Here is a 10123-nt window from a genome sequence, read left to right as displayed (position 1 = left end):
AATGTAATGGCTACAGATATGACACATTTTTTTTTTTTTTTTTTTTTTTTTTTTTTGAGACAGAGTCTCGCTCTGTCGCCCAGGCTGGAGTGCAGTGGCGCGATCTCGGCTCACTGTAAGCTCCGCCTCCCGGGTTCACGCCATTCTCCTGCCTCAGCCTCCCGAGTAGCTGGGACTACAGGCGCCCACAACCGCGCCCGGCTAATTTTTTGTATTTTTAGTAGAGACGGGGTTTCACCGTGGTCTCGATCTCCTGACCTTGTGATCCGCCCGCCTCGGCCTCCCAAAGTGCTGGGATTACAGGCGTGAGCCACCGCGCCCGGCCTGACACACTTTTAAGTTTCATCTACATTATTATCATTTTTTTCCATCACTTTCTTAGATCTAGACCAGGGATTAGCAAACTATAACCCAATAGACACTTTAAACTGTTTGGATAACTCTTTTAAATTATCCATTCAGACCTAAATATCACAGTGCTTTGATACGTACCAAAATGCATGAGCTTCTTAGTAGTCCAGTATTGTACATCATTCCTTTTTCCTTTAACTCCTGTTTCCTTTCCACTTCTTCCGTATAATTTTATGCCAGTACAATATCTTATATTTAAGAGATGTTCATTGATTACCTTATCATTTTCTTTGCAACCAAAATCATATAATTTTTAGCAGTATACAATTAAGCAAATGTTCTAAATTTTGATAAATAATGATTAATGTATAAAATAAAAGTTTATTAGAAAATTACCACCCAATAGTATTGGATGAGGCATTTTTCAATTTACATATCCATAGGTACATAAGTAAATATGACTTATTTCCAGGATGTGACAGGCTTAGCATCAATTCTGTTCTTCTTTTCGGTTTTTATAGATAGAGCTGATCACATAAATAAGTAGACGGAGGTCAAAGTAGTCTTACTTTTTTTAATTTCACTAAAGACTTGGAAATTCTTTTACGTTATGTGCCAAAATTATATCGTGATCATCAAAAATTATTTTCAATAATCTAACTTGATTAGATCTTCCCTCAATTTTGTTGGAACCCAGGAATTAGAACCCACTTAACTTGCAAAAGATTTTGTTTTCTAGTCTTTAGAACCATTTAATTTCTTGATTTCTCAATTTTCCCAGAAAAAGTCTTTTCATGATTTATCAAATTGCTGTTAATTATTCTTGTTATTTTTAGAGAAACCTCATTTTTGTAGCTTAAATTAAACATAGATTTTAAAGAAGAATGCATAAAATTGGAAATTCAGTTCACAGTTTCACTTTAAAAAATTAGAAATTGTCCACATTTTGTGAACAAAGTATAATCATGCTGAATTCGGCTTTTCTAGGACAACTTAAAATGTCTTAAAAAGGCAAGACAGATGAACAGAGTTGCATCCTTGACAGTTGTTATATAGAGATAAGTTAGTCATTTACTTAATGGTTGAAAAGGAGCATGTTTATAGTGATGTGTTTGATATGACTAGAGAAGCACAATCAACATCTGAAGGGGAGGAATTATCTCTAATTAAATAAAGTTGCACTGGTAAGGTTCAGGATATCATGTTCTGTAATATGTTTGGGGAACATTTTATCCTACATGGGTAGAGGTAGATGTTCTACTTTTAAGAATGCAATTTAAACTACTTTATGGAAAGTAACAGCAAAAGGAAAGTATTGGGCCATTAGTTAAGTGGAGGACTTATGAAAACTTTATTAATAAATGTTGCTGTGTGCATTATTTACAGTGGTATCTAGAACATATCCCTGATATAATATAAATCTAATAACTGCATGGCAAAACAGAGTAATTGAAGAGCAAGTCGTTAACTAGTAGCAGTGAGAAGGAGATGTATGCTCAAATAAAAAATCAACAGGACTTTATAGCATAATCTATTGGCAAAAGTTAATGAAAATGTTTCTCATACCAGTCTGAATAAATGTTCAAGGAAATACAAACCCCTAACTTAGATATCTGTTCCATTTCCAGATGTGACACTAACCTGCTAGAGCATTGGAAATGGGTGTGGAACTGTTCACTTCCTCCTCAAAGTCATGTAGATATACCCCTGAAGGGATCAGGGCATGGGTGAATGAGAGGATTCTCTAAGCTCTATCACCAAGAATGGTGGACATTCAGAAAGAACAAGTTGTGGTAGAGATATCATTTAAAAATAAATATTAATACTGAAAATTTTAGATTAATGGATATGTGGATAAGATACATAAGAGCCAGGGCTTGTCATCAGTTTGACCCTGCAGGCCCTCACAAGTCTCACCCTGAAGAGCAGTGCACTTTTTGACAATAGTTAAGGATTGGAAGAGGTGAGATTAATAAACAAAATTTGTCATCTCTTTTGTGTCCCCATGTTACAATGAATTCAGAACATGCCAACACAGGCAAAATTCTCAGTTTCTAATGTCTTCCTTCAAACTTATTATAAATATATATGAGAGAAGGAAAGATATGAAGCCCTACTGAGAGTTTATGGTGCCTTGAGTAAAAGAGGCTTCACCAACACCAGTGATGGTGAGTGATTTGGGAAGAGGAGATGGGAAAAAAATAACTTATAAAACATCTCGACTTAAGATATATTTCCTGGCAGACTGATTTTTGAAAAGAATTTCTACATTAAGAAATTGAGAATGTGGAAATTGATGCTGTTAAAACTATGCTTACATACCCTTAAGAAAGTCTTTGCCCAGATTATTAGCTTACAGAATGGAAATGAGATTTAAGATTATTAGCATACAGAATGCAAATGAGAAAAATAGTGAAATGAAATGAAAGCAAATGAATGAGTAGAAAGGCTTAGAAATGATAGTTATGGAAGACAAGCCAAGGGGTTCAATGTAGGGTCTTCAAAGAAGGTGGCAGAAATAATGGACTGGACAAATATTTAAAGATAAAAAAAACTTTCCTGAAATAAAAGAGAGGTGTGAATCTTCCTATGGAAAGGATACAGCCAGAAAAAATAATGAACCAATATGGTCAACTTAGAGATATATCCTCAAAAAATTACTGAACTTCAAAGAATCCTTTGAGAAGAGAGGCAAAAGAAAGAAAGAAGGAAAAAGAAAGAAAGAGACAGAGAGAGAAAGAAGGAAAGAAAGAAATTGATTTCTTATAGGAGGTAATATAGGGCTTTAACAGACAAGCCTCAGAGTGACTAAAAGACAATAGAACATACTTTCTTCAACTATCATTCTAATACTGTACTAAAGCAACAAACCGTTTTGAATATATGAGAACATAGTGGAGGGAATATTATTTTATTGAGCTTTTTTGATGAATAAGAACATGCATTTTTAATTACCTAGGAGAAGACTGGAAAACTACAGGAAAATAATCTGGTGGTGAGCCTTGAGTCTATTTAACTGCAGAACTAAAAGTAAAACAAATGTAGGGTTTTTGATAACAGAAGAGAATGTAAATATAAGCGTAGATAAACCAAGATATTGTGAAAATGTGTTAAAGTAATAAAAGTTGGGAGGAAAAGGGATAAAGACACATGTTACAAGTAAAATAAAATATTTAAAATCTGGCAGGTCAAAATAAAGTGTGAATATCTTTTTATAATGATTAAAAACTTTTTTATGGAAGTAAAACACATATAGAAAAATACAGAAATTCTACGTATACATATTGTTACATTTTCGCAAAGTGAACATACAAATATACCCGTATGTAAAGGACCCAGATGGAGAACTAGAACATTACCAGAACACAGGAGCCTCCCTCTCACCTCTTTACAGTCATTATACCTCCCTCAAGGGCATCCATTGTACTTATTTCTAACTGAAGTATTAGTTTTGTCTGTTTTTATATGCTATATAATTAGATTAATGTACTGTGATGTGTCTGGTTTCTTTTGCTCCATATTATGTTTTTGAGATTCTTTCATTTTGTTGCCTATAAAAATAGCTCTTTCATGATTATGTATGTAGAGTACTCAAGTATATGAGTATGGCACAATTTATTTATACACTTGACTGTGGATGGGCATTTGGGTTGGTTTTAGTAGGAGGTTATTATAAGTACTTCTGCTGTGGACATTCTTGTATTTGTCTTCTTGGTGAATGAACATACGTATGCTTTTCTGTTGGGAATAATTATTTGAGGGGAAAAAGAAAAGTATTAATTAAATTTTTTAAAAAATAGTATCCCTATCATATAAAATGTAAACTCTGACTACTGATTTAACCAAAAATTATAACATAACTATAAAAAGAAGATAAAGGAAGGGGGTAGGTTGAAGAGAGCTTTATCTACTGAAATAAGAAATTAATAGGTAATGTCTAATATTAATAAATCAATAAAGAATATTATAAAATATTATAAAACTAGTTTTAATATTTAATATTTATAACATACAAAGCCAAATTTAGCTATTTCCCCATACGAAAACCAAATTAAAATAATTTATGTAAGGGAAGTTTTACATACCTGCAAATTTTTGACTTTAAAAAAAGAAGTATTAAGATATTGTTTAAAAATACAGAGTTAAGGCCGGGCACGGTGGCTCAAGCCTGTAATCCCAGCACTTTGGGGGGCCAAGACGGGCAGATCGAGACCATCCTGGCTAACACGGTGAAACCCCATCTCTACTAAAAAATACAAAAAACTAGCCGGGCGAGGTGGCAGGCACCTGTAGTCCCAGCTACTCAGGAGGCTGAGGCAGGAGAATGACGTGAACCCGGGAGGCGGAGCTTGCAGTGAGTTGAGATCGCGCCACTGCACTCCAGCCTGGGCGACAGAGCAAGACTCTGTCTCAAAAAAAAAAAAAAAAAAAAAATACAGAGTTAAAAAAAAAAGAATGATACAAATTAAAATATGGAGATCAATGTCAAAAGAAAATGCCAAAATAATGGAAAGTAATGATCTCAAGTGGGAGCACTGCTTTTGGTTATCAGTCTTGTAGTATAGGCTGAATATCCTTTATCCAAAACGCTTGGGACCAAAAGTGTTTCTTATTTCTGATTTTTCTTTTGTTTTGGAATATTTGCATGTACATAAGGAGATATCTTGGCAATGAGACTCAAGTCCAAAGATAAAATTCATTTATGTTTCATATATTCCTTATACACATAGCCTGAAGATAATTTTATACAATATTTGTAATAAATTTGTGCAATTTTTAACAAGGTTTGTGTATGTTGGACCATCAGATAGCACAAGTGTCACTCTCTCAGTCACCCATGTGGACACTCTGTGGTTGTTTGGCATCACCATCGTTCATGACTCAGAATTTATATGCTACCAACAAGCAATCACTCTTATACTTCTTCACACATAAGTACTTAACAGTAAACAATATGACATACAATTAACACAGTGAGAAAACAGTGTGTTCAGGGTAACCAGGCAGCACAATGGCATCACCAGAAGACCTAGGACGCTGAATAAATTGTGCGTTGTGCACCTGTGTTTTGACTGCAGTTCGTCCCATGATATCAGGTGTGGAATTTTCCACTTGTGGTGTCATGCCAACATTCAAAAAATTTCGATTTTAGATCATTTCAGATATTGGGTTTTCAGTCTAGAGATGCTCAATCTGTACTATTCAACTTTTCTATAAGCCCCCTGTGCTATTTGATTTGTTACCAGTACATACATTATTTTAGTAAAAATTAAGGGTTTTGTTTATTTTGCTTTTGCAGGACAGCCAGCATTAACTTAACTCTACATAGAAATGATTATGAGTCATATAAACATATCTCATCAAACCCAAACTAAATGTACCCCAGCTCAATTTTCTTTTAGTTAGATCCTAAAAATGTCCTTACCACTACTCAGAGGCCACCCAACAGGAAGGGAGTGAGTCAGAAAGAAAAGTCAGTATGAAAAGAGATAGCTGTTTTTACTACTGCTCAATAGCTTACATCTGAAAATTTTACAAACATACATGACCATATAGACAACACTAGGACCCCTCCCAGGGTCTTGGAAATTGCAGTGCAGATTGCTCCTGAAGCTCAAGCATCAAGATAAGTCCACTCCTGCGAGCAAAGGAAAGAAAGTAGAATAAAAGGCCTAGATTCAAGCTCAGCTCTGCTATTTAGGAATTATGGGATGTCAAGTACTCTCTGTGCCTCAGTTTCCCAATTTGCAAAATGGTGATACAATCTCACAGTGTTGTGCTGTGCTGTTAATAAGATAATGATGACATCTTCTTAATGAAATATCAGCTGGTATCAAAGTGAACAACCGTTTTCCCAAATCCCATAGATAGCCTGGAATCCTCATATCTGTGGTACAGTATGAATTCAGAAACTGCTGGTTTGCAGTGGGATATGTTCCTAAGTAGCTCTGATCCAAATTATTTTAGATAGAAAAATATGAAATTCCAAATTCTAGCATTTTCCCATATATATAGAGGAATAGATATATATACATATATAGGAATATATATATAGGAATATATATAGGAATATATATATATTTCTTTTTACTAACATCTTGAGCCAGTCAATGTACTAGAAGATTGTGTTTTGAAATCACGCCTGTCTGTGATGTTCTAGATGTCTCCCAAAAATTACAATGAAAGGAACAAGTTCTGACCAGGATCTTTTTCTTCCACCTGCTTGTTATTTCCAGGAGTAAGAAGGCAGGACTGATCTATCCATTGTTGGTCTCTTGGAACAAGATGTTAATTAGCAATGTTATATAAAATTCAGATGTAAGAAAAAGGATAAAAATCAAAGACCTAACACCTTCCATTTGGAATTCTTGCAGCCCTTTTACCAGATCCATACCATTTTGCTTACCACTTTATAATAAACCATTTTGTTTCGTTGTTTGCTTTGTGCTTATGGCTCTATAATTTCAGGGTATGGATTGTATCTTTTTCACTAATCCATGTCAATAAGTATTTATTGAGTTCCTACTATATACTGACTGTGCTAGGTGAGGGAGCAAGAAAGATGATTAAAACATTTTCCTATTCTGAAGGAGCTTAAAATCTAGCTGTGGAGCATTGTTGCGCTAAGAATTGACTCTACAGAGATACTCACCAAACTTCTCCAAGTTACGTTTCAAGGATATTCATTGCACTATTGTTTGTAATAGGAAAATAAGAGGGGTGAGGGGACAACTTAAATGTCCATCAATACAGGATGGGTTACATTATAGTTCACCATACTCCATCAGCCTTTCTTAACCCACGTCCTCATCCAAACCCCAGAAAACAGAAACTGTTTTGAGTGACTGTTTTCTTAATTTTCCCAAGGGTTGTACATGACTAGTGCCATTCTGAATGCATAGGAGAAAACGTAATTCCAGATATTCATTGCTAATTTAAAGTGCTTGGGCTTAATTCCTTCCTAGGACCAAAGTTAATATGGAAATATTTCCAAGTTATACTGTAAAGTGAGAAAAGATATAAAGTGGGAAAAGCAAGATGGACCACAACGTATATAATTAATGTCTTCTGTGTAAATAAAGAAGCTACTAATATAGTCGGTTACATGTGCAGAGGGTTAGGTGAACTAAGACTGGATACTGGGCTCAAAACCATGAGCACGGAGATGAGAGACAGGAGTGGCCTCAGTTCCTGGGAGTCGAGTTTATGCAGGTACAAGCCAGGGAGGCAGGTCTTCTGTCCTTGGCACCAGCCAGCCCTGGCCTTTCTTTCTTGCCTCAGGCCCTTTTCCATCTCTTAGATGGGGCCCCACTAATTTGTTAGTTTGGGGATGAATTTAGTGTGTGTTCCACCAGCATGAAATCAGGAGGAAAATAAATCCAAGGGAATTTCCATTTGGTCCTGACTCCTACTCCACATGGCCCCTGCCCCATCAGCCTTACCCTGGGGTTGGGTTTCAGGTGGTTCCTGTGCATTTACAAATAAAACCGGGCTGCTCTGTGCACGCTTGTGAGGTGATGCCTGGAGCCTCGCACGGTTGGGCCAGAGATTGATACGGTGTGTGCACGCCTGGGCCAATCCAACTCTTTTGATCTATTTCTGAAAGCAGCTTTTTGCCTCCTGCTTCAAGTGATTGATTAAGTTAGGATCTCTTTTAGGAATTCTCTCCACTCATGCCTCCTCACCAGCTCACAATGAGCCCTGCCAAATTTTACTCTCCTTTTATGCTACAGATTGTTCTGTTCCAAGTGGGTAAATGGAAACTGTGTTCCTAAGATGCAGCCAGTTACCTTGGAATTCCTGTTTTGCATTCCGTATGGTTCAGGCACCCTCTTATCACGTCATCAGTCATGTTTCTAGCTGGGTTCTGGCCTTATGGTCAGGGAGCAGCTTTGCTTCAGAGCTTTCCTTTCTGCAGGCTCCCCCACTCCCACTTTGGTGTGAGAATCATGGGGAACCAGAGGTGACACCATTTATTTTAAAACGAGCCAGCACACGTTTGCAGACTTTTTAAAGCCATAGACTGTAAGTGGACACTTCCGGTGTTCCTCAGGCCCCAGCTGGAGAAGTGGCCCTTGGTTCCATGGGTCCTCGTGGAATGGGGATCCAAGGTGATTAAAAAGCACCAGCTTTGCGGCACTCAGACCTGTTGCCACTCCTGCCTCTAAGCACAATGTTTTCTTGTAAAAACTGGGATTCAAGTTTTCATCTCTCATGAGTGGTGAGGAGGATGGATATGAACAATTGGAAGTATAGGCACCTTCCCATCTCTATTTCGAAGTCCTCCTTCTACCTCCCAAGCCTTACATTGTCTTCTCCAAAGTGGCTGTCCTGCAAGGCAAGTGAGCCCGGCCCTCAGGGAAGGACATTGCCAGAGCTCTTTCCTCCTCCTCCTCCCCTGTGCCCTCTCACAGCACCTGGCTTACTGTATACAAAACGTTTCTTTTGGTTTCCCTGAATATTTGGTGAAATGATCCTGTGTGGTCTCAGCTCTGCTGCAAGGAATTGGAGCTAGGCTGCAAGTGTTAATAGTTCAGAGGTCTTGGGGCAGGGTCAGGGGAACTTTGGGACAAGAACGATGCGGAGGAGGAAAAGCCCAGCCATGCTTGCTCAACCTTGCAAAACCTGAGCTTTGCTTTATGAAGGGAGCTAGTCATTCTCTTTATCATCTGCATTGTCCTATCAGCAACTCTAGTGTTTTCCTTTCTTTCGGGGACCATTTTCTCCCCACGAAGAAAGGCCTTCCTACAAATCTAGTGCTTTTAGTTTTACAAATTACTCCATGAGAGTCACTATGTACATGATCATGAGTATAGTAATATGACATTAAGTTTAGAGGTTATTTATCCATTCACTGACGTACTCAGCAAATATTCCTGGAGTGCCTTTTATGTACCAAACACGATTCAGGCTCTAAGGATATAACAAATAACAAAAAAGACAAAATTTCTACCCTCATGGGTCTGATACGGGGAATATGTCAACAACAACAGCAAAATAGATAGTTTCAGTTAGTGATGATGTAGAAAAGTGAACAAGGAAAGGAGGTGAAGAGTGATGAGGATGTGGGGAAGGGAGAGTAGATGGACTAGAGCCTCTTCAGAAGGTATTTGGGTGGACGCGAGAGTGAAATGAGTTTGGAACTATACAAAGAACCAGGAGAAGAACACTGAGGAAGTAGAAAAGTCCAGAGGCAAGAAACAGGGTTTCTTGGAAGGGAAAGTGTTTCTTGGAAGGAAGAGCAAGAAGGTCAATGTGACCAGAGCTCAGGGTACAAGGAAGGCATGGCAGGAAATGAGGTGACACTGGGCGGCACGTTGTAGACCACAGGAAGGGTTTGGGATCTTATTTTAGGCATACAGTAAAGCCACGAGAGAATTTTGAGTAGTGGACTGACATGGTTTGATTTATGGTTTTCAAACATCACTATGACTGCTGTGTGGAGAACAGACCAGTAGGGAGAAAGAAGGAAGCAAGGAGACCCACGAAATGGCAGCAGCAGCCCGGGCAGGTGGGGTTGGCTGACTTCACACACTGCCGTAGTGGTCGAGGTGATGAGAAGTTACCAAGTTCAGCATATCTTTTGAAGATGGAGCCAACAGAACTTGCTGAAGGATTGCATATGGGGTGTGAGAGAAAAGTGAGAACTCAAAAATGACTCTTAGGATTTTGGCCGGAGTGGCTAAACAGCAATGCTATTTCCTGAGAAAGGGAAAGGTGGAGAGGGAGCTGGTTTGGGATAGGAATCAAGAGATGTGTTTTGGACGTGTTA

The sequence above is a fragment of the Theropithecus gelada genome, chromosome 13 (assembly GCF_003255815.1).
Source record: "Theropithecus gelada isolate Dixy chromosome 13, Tgel_1.0, whole genome shotgun sequence".
Taxonomy (NCBI): Eukaryota; Metazoa; Chordata; class Mammalia; order Primates; family Cercopithecidae; genus Theropithecus; species Theropithecus gelada.
The sequence above is the reverse complement of the archived record's forward strand: the minus strand, read 5'-3'. Positions refer to the sequence as shown.